Source organism: Dipodomys merriami, unplaced genomic scaffold (genome assembly GCF_024711535.1).
Source record: "Dipodomys merriami isolate MVZ:Mamm:240054 unplaced genomic scaffold, mDipMer1.0.p SCAF_215, whole genome shotgun sequence".
In the NCBI taxonomy this organism is placed as follows: Eukaryota; Metazoa; Chordata; class Mammalia; order Rodentia; family Heteromyidae; genus Dipodomys; species Dipodomys merriami.
The window spans coordinates 191,984-198,868 of record NW_027203549.1 but is presented as its reverse complement, the minus strand read 5'-3'; the positions used below and the strand labels follow the sequence as shown (position 1 = coordinate 198,868).

General features: G+C 34.0%; 1 pseudogene; it reads right to left on the bottom strand.

The window, feature by feature from the left end:
• Positions 1–6,083: 6,083 nt before the first annotated feature.
• On the bottom strand, positions 6,084–6,183 carry LOC138834448 (U6 spliceosomal RNA; annotated as a pseudogene).
• Positions 6,184–6,885: the final 702 nt, after the last annotated feature.

Sequence of the window (6,885 nt, the reverse complement as noted above, 5' to 3'; positions counted from 1 at the left end):
ATATATATATATATATATATATATATATATATATATAAGAATATACAGATGTTTACATACATGCATATAGACATATATGTATATTATTATTTTAATTGTCTGTAAATTATAAAAAATGATTCTAGTGGAAAACGCATTTAGTTCCCATTCTGCTTTCCAGAAATTCAGAATCTGGGTTGCTGTTTTTTCCTTTATCTTCTAATTAGGAATCTTTATATCTTTCTGATGGTTCTTACCTAATCATGTATCTTTTGAACTACACCTGGGACTTTTAAGTACCCATTTGAGTATATTTCCCTCATCTGATAATTATTCAAATTTATGTTCCTTGGGTAATAAAGGCGATTATTTATTTTTGTTCTTCCTTATCTCAATCACAAAGTCTGGATAATGATTTTTGATATTGTATACAGTGCTCTAGAGTGATTAAACACATCTACAGAAAAAGATAACCTCACAATACATGGATAATGTTTATTTATAAAAAAAATTGTAATAATTTCATACAGGAAATGTCTATTTCTTTAGTTCTTGTTTAGGATTTGTTAAATTCTAGTGTGCTATAGTCAATTATCATAACGGTATACAAGGATGGTAAGAAACAAACATCTTAATATCATATTCTAATATTAGCTTATTTCTGCCTGTGTTATATGTATGAGGCCATATTTGAGTTTTGCCTTAATTTCACATGCTATATTCTCCCAGTATATAAGTTGAAAGAAGACCCCCTCTGGAAATATGCTATTTTTATAGCTTAGGAAAAACAAGTCAGCTGTTAGACACAGACAATGAGATAGAAATCTTCCCCTAGAAATAGTCTTTCACCATTTCTGATTCACTTTTGTAAGCTGAAGTAAGTCACATGACCCATCATGACATTGCAGAGTAGAGGTAAATCACACCTACAGGAAGCTGGTGCAGGACATGGAGTAATATGCCAAGATATGCAACACGAGATAAAGAGGGGAAAAAAGAGAACTACAATATGATCTATCATACTTGCCATCACAGTCTCTGCAGGAAGGAAGCTATTTTGTACCTTTGTTTCTAAAAATACTTCAAATCATATCTTTTATGCTAGGATGTAGGAAGTAGAAAACAGTTTGATACTGAGACAGCATAAAATCTCAAACAAAGCTGGAGTAATCATTTCAATATTAACTTTTGTTCTCCAAGAAAAGAAACCATTTTGTAGACAATACTTTATATTTTCTTACCAAGTATCTTTTTTTCCAGAAATGGATTTTGCTAATATATGTGACTATCCACCAGAATAAATGTCTTCATTTATCTTTATCTTGTGCAGACAGCAAGTCAATTGAATGTAATTGGGAGTTCATCAATAGCACTTTTTAAAACTGTAAAAAATATGGACAGGGATCCAATATGCATATTTTTCCACCATCACCTATCACACCCTCCTATTTCCTCCCTAGGAAACACATCCAATCAATAAAAAGTCTTAGATATTTGGTTCTTGACCTTGAAAGTGGAAGCAGCATATTATGGATGTTGGAGATCACAGTTAATAGTGTTTTCCATAATATTGTCACATGCAACAGCCCTATGAGTCCTGCAGGTCTTAACACTACTTCCTTAGTAATGTGATAGGAATGTCAGCCTTACTGGTTTAGTATTGTTTTCCACTTCCTTTTCTACCACCTCCCCTAAATTATAATACATATTAACAGAATGAAAAAGTGCCATCTTAAGAAAGTCCCATTACAAAAGATGTTATGTCGAAAAACGAACTTTACAACTTTGGTGACGGCGTGGGAGGATCGCTCGTCAAGGATGGTAAGGGGAAACAAAGGAGGCGGCAACAATGCTTGAAAAGAAATGTACTCATTACCTTGCTCATGTAATTGTAACCCATCTGTACTATATTTTCACACACACACACAAACTTATGAATATAAAAAAGAAAGTCATTTAGGGCTCTTGGAATTTGGCTTCATGGAATAGTTATTGCTTAGCATGGTAAAACCCTGGGTTCAATTCCTCCATACCACATAAAGAGAAAAGGTAACACTGGAAGTGGTGCTTTGCTTCAAGTAGTAGAGTGCTTGCATTGATGTAAAATAAAAAAAAGAAGCTCAGGAACAGTTCCCTGGCCCTGAGTTCAAGCCCCAGGATGGGCAAAAGAGTCATTTAGTGATTAAATGCGAAATAAAGAACCCATATTTGGAATATATAATTGTTCCTTCCAAATGATATCTAACAATAGTCCTTAATTCATGTACTTTACCTATATTAGAATACTGTGTTGAACAAAAAATGTTTTCATAATAGGTCATAGTAATTAATGCCAGTAGAGTGCTTAGATATCAGGTGAAGATTAATCCTGGAAATTCAAAGATTCCAGGCTTTTGAGTGGTAACTGCTAATCACAATAAGAAGGGTAGTATATATGTGAGATTTGGAAAACTTTTTGGTAAATCGGGGCACCAAAAAGGCAGAGGTTAATTAATAGTTTTGACAGAGGAGAAGGAATAACTCCTGATTGAAGGAATAAATGATAGTAATAACTAAGTTACACCACAAACTGTCCTGGGGAAGCATTTATTGTTATTGAAGAACTAGTTATCAACTAGGCTTATTCCTCAGTGCCTTTAGCATTCTAATCACTTAGACTAGTTCTTAATCTTTGTGTGATAAGTTGTATATTCTTCTATGCTGTTCTTTTACACCTTATCTCCTTTGCTTTCTAAAAATCTATGTCTTTCTCTATTTCTCTATGAACAATTTCTGATACTAAGTTCACAAAAGCAGACAGCAGAGGATGCTAAGGTAAGAGTCCCATACCTCATGAGTCATTAATGTAACAACATGGAAAAGGAGGACATATTTATTGCTATCTCAATTTTTCTAAAAAGCTGCAATGTCACATCATTTGATTCAAATTTCCATTCTTTGTCTACATAGTGTCATTTAGTGCACATAAATGCAAATATGAACCAGGTGCTGGTGGCTCATTCCTATAATACTAGCTACTCAGAAGGTTGAGACCAGAGGATTGTGGTTCAAAGCAAGCCTAGTTAGGAAAATCCATGAGACATTTATCTTCAGTTAGACACCAGAAACCCAGAAGTGGTGTTGTAGCTAGTGGAAGAGCACTAAATTTGAGCTGAAGAGCTGAGGGACAGTGTCCAGGATCAGAGTTCAAGCCCCACGACCAACAGAAAATGTGTAAATATGACTTTGTTTCCCCCAAAGGAACAACACAGTCAATAATAATCGTCACAAGCACAGAAAATAATTCCAAAATGATTCAATGTACCTACTTTTGCTGAGTTAAGTTATGGCTTCTTTTCTGGACATATTCTCTTCTCTATGATTATCTAATGCACATACTTAGATAGCAATTTAAAACTGAGAATATAGAAGCAAAGTGTACAGTGATGATATTGTCCTATCAGAAATTCAAGTTAGTAATGAAAATTTCTTCTTAAGACCATACACAAAAAATACCATGATATAGTGTAATAGAACTCACTATTGAACATATAGCTTTAAGAGCTTTCTAATTGATCCATTATTTATTGGTACCAACATTAGAAAAAAATGTATAAGTCAGTAATAAAATAGAAGTCCTTTGCATGACTACTTAAATTCCTTGTTTTTTTAAAGACACGGTTTTCATCTTAAAAAATAGGGCTGTCTATTGTCTTCATGTGATTTTGGTTATTGAAAGTGCTTAATGAGAAATCAAAATGCATTATATTCCTTTGTTATCAATTCTCACTTTTTCTTCTTGGAGAATATAATGATCAAAGCAATAGTTCAGAATCAGCAAACAATAGGTCAGAATCATGCTTCCAGTGCAAGTGGATCACCAGTAAGTAATCCTAAATACCATTTTCCACAAAGTTTTGTGACAGATACAATCGGCCTGCATTCTCTAGCTGCTTTCCTAGACTGGGCCTATTCCTTCATTGTACAGGAAAAGTGTGATTCAACTGATTTAAGTCAGATATGTTACTAGAAGTCTCAAGGATTTAGATTTTTGTCTGTATATTGGTAAATCTATGTCTCTTTACGTAGGCTCCCAAAAATGTATTTACTAATTTCAAGTAAATACATGAATTCTCTTTCCATCTTTTAAAAAAAAATAAAATTCTGCTTGCTCTATAAATTGATCAGAGGCATGGATTTGTGGCTAGGTAGGTCCTTGCACATCTCTCTGTTCCTCTCTCTCTTACATGGTTCTCATAGATAATATGATTGCTCCATAATTATCCTAATATATTTTGCTTTTGTATTTTTGGTTTCATCATTCCACTTTCTGCTCTGCCATTTCCCAAATCATTTATGTAGAAGGCATTATTTCATATTTTCTCATTCCTAGAATAAGCTGCACATGAAGACACCACTGGTCCTCATTTTCAGTCTGTACCATTGAATACGGAGGAATATCTTTCCTCTTGTCTCCATCAACTCCCTACTCTAGCTAGAATAATTTAGAATAGTAAAAATGGAAAAAGATAAAATAAATCATGGTGAAAAACGATGCAGAAAATTCACCGGATATTTCGGAGCAGTTCAACCAACATGAACTATTAGGGAAATACATGGACACCTCATTTTCACTGGCACTCAAAGTCTCTGGTTAGGCAATTCTGATAAAGATGAGAAACAAGATGAAAAAATGAGAAATGGTATCAATTGCAATAGAAAATAGAGAAGGATCCAACAAATTTCTTTTTTGTGCTGCCGAAAATAATCGGCTTACTACAGTGTGGAGACTGCTTTCCAAAAGGGCCACTCATGTGAATACAAGGGATGACGATGAATATACACCTCTTCATCAGGAAGTCTACAGTGGACACTTAGACATTGTCCTTGAGTTGGTGGCTCAAGCGGAACACACAATAACTGTAGATGGATGGACACATCTGCACAGTGCATATAAGTGGAATAATAACAGAGTGGCTTCTTTCTTACTTCATCATGATGCAGATTCCAATGCCCAACCTAAAGGCCTCTTGACCCCCTTGAATCTTGCTGCTGGAAATTAAGATAGCAAAAATTCATTTGATCTCCTTCTGTTGAAACATTACATAAAACCATGTCTGAAGAACAATTCGGAAGAAACTGCATTTGATATTGCTAAAAAGATATGTATCACTACCTCTTTGAAGTTGTGGAAGACTGTACAAATTGTTCTACTAAGTCCCAATGATTCAATTACTTTTCTTAAATTTCAAAAATGCCATTCCATCCTTTGTGTCCATACAAAACATTTTCACAATCCAAATAACAGCAATAACTTATTGTAAAATTCATGGATTCTGTGGAATTCTTTCAAGTGAATTGCCTGCATTTCATGTCAAAATGTATTCAAGAGTTTTTGTATACATCTATAATGATTTCTTCAGAGTTTGTGACTTTTTAATCAGAAATAATTTTAACTTATCTATTGAAATTTATACAGAAACTAAAGATATTTCTCGTGCTTGTTTGAAAAAGTACATTTTAAAATATTCTATAGTCTATTTTTATAGTGTCCATAATGTATTTTATTCTCTCATAGATATAATACTTTGAATTCTATGCTACTTTATAATATACAGCTTCATTAATGTGTCCTTTCAGATTTCATTCCATATAGAAATAGTTTAAGATTCTTTTGTTTCCTAGGTCCTTATAGTATTATATTTCTTTGGGCTAGAACGAAAATGTTGTCTAATTTCAAAAGTTTTATAAAGGTTATGCTATGTAAAGTCCTTTCTTTTTTTTGGTGGGGGGGTCCGGTCGTGGGCCTGAACTCTGGGCTTGGGCACTGTCCCTCAGCGCTTAAGCTCAAGGCTAGTGCTGTACCACTTGAGCCACAATGCCAATTCCGGCTTTTCTCTTTTTGCTTATGTGGTGCTGAGGAATCGAACTCAGGGCCTCAGGCATGCAAGGCAAGCGCTCTACAAATGAGCCACCTTCCCAGCCCCATATAAGGGCCTTTCTAAGGTCACGATTTAATACACTGATGTCAAACTAACTTTTAATTATATGAGTTACATATATTTTTACACTTGTAATTTTGTAATCAATTTTAAATGTTTTTCATTTCTTGCATCCGAAGAATGAAAAATTTGGAATACTTCACAAATTTTCATATGATCTTTGTGCAAGTGCCATGTTAATATCTGTATTGTTGTAATTTGGGTATACATGCTGCTAAAGCATGTAGTATCCTCTAAATTAAATAGTTAATGTTGCAATCTTTATACAGGCTTATATCCTTGGGTGCCTATTTGATACAAGGAAACATTATTGTTTCTAACAGTGCTATTGATTTTATTTCCCTGAAATTTTGTGAATAGTGGAAAAATTATATTGTTCAGTCTATTGCTCACATTTGCAATTTTTTGTCAATTACTATTTTAAATATTTTCCATTTTGGATTTGATTGTACTTTCAAGTATTTATAACTAGGTCCAAAGGTGATGGCTGTTTCAAGTAGTAATTTATCCAAATGAGTTAGTTCTGTGGAGTTATTTGATTCAAAGTAAGCCTTGCTTAAGAGCTACTTCTAAACTTCTGCAGTTGAAATTTTCCCAGATGAGGTCTTACTTTCCCCAAATGAGATCCTAGGATCCCAGCACCAGGTTATTTGCATCATCAGATAACATGGGCAATACTTCTCACCTAGGCCCATGCAACATGCCAATAGAAACTAATTGAATACGCATATCAATTTCTCGTTTCCTATATTTCAAGTCCCCAATTCCTTGAGATGCAGGAATTATCAGTAAGCAAGTGTGAAATGCAACGCAACTTAAAATGAAGGAGGAGATCACAAAATCTGAGAGACAGTGCTGTAATTCAAACTTTCAGTTTACAGATGACCAATCCATATGAGTGAAAAAGATCACAAAATGTCATAAG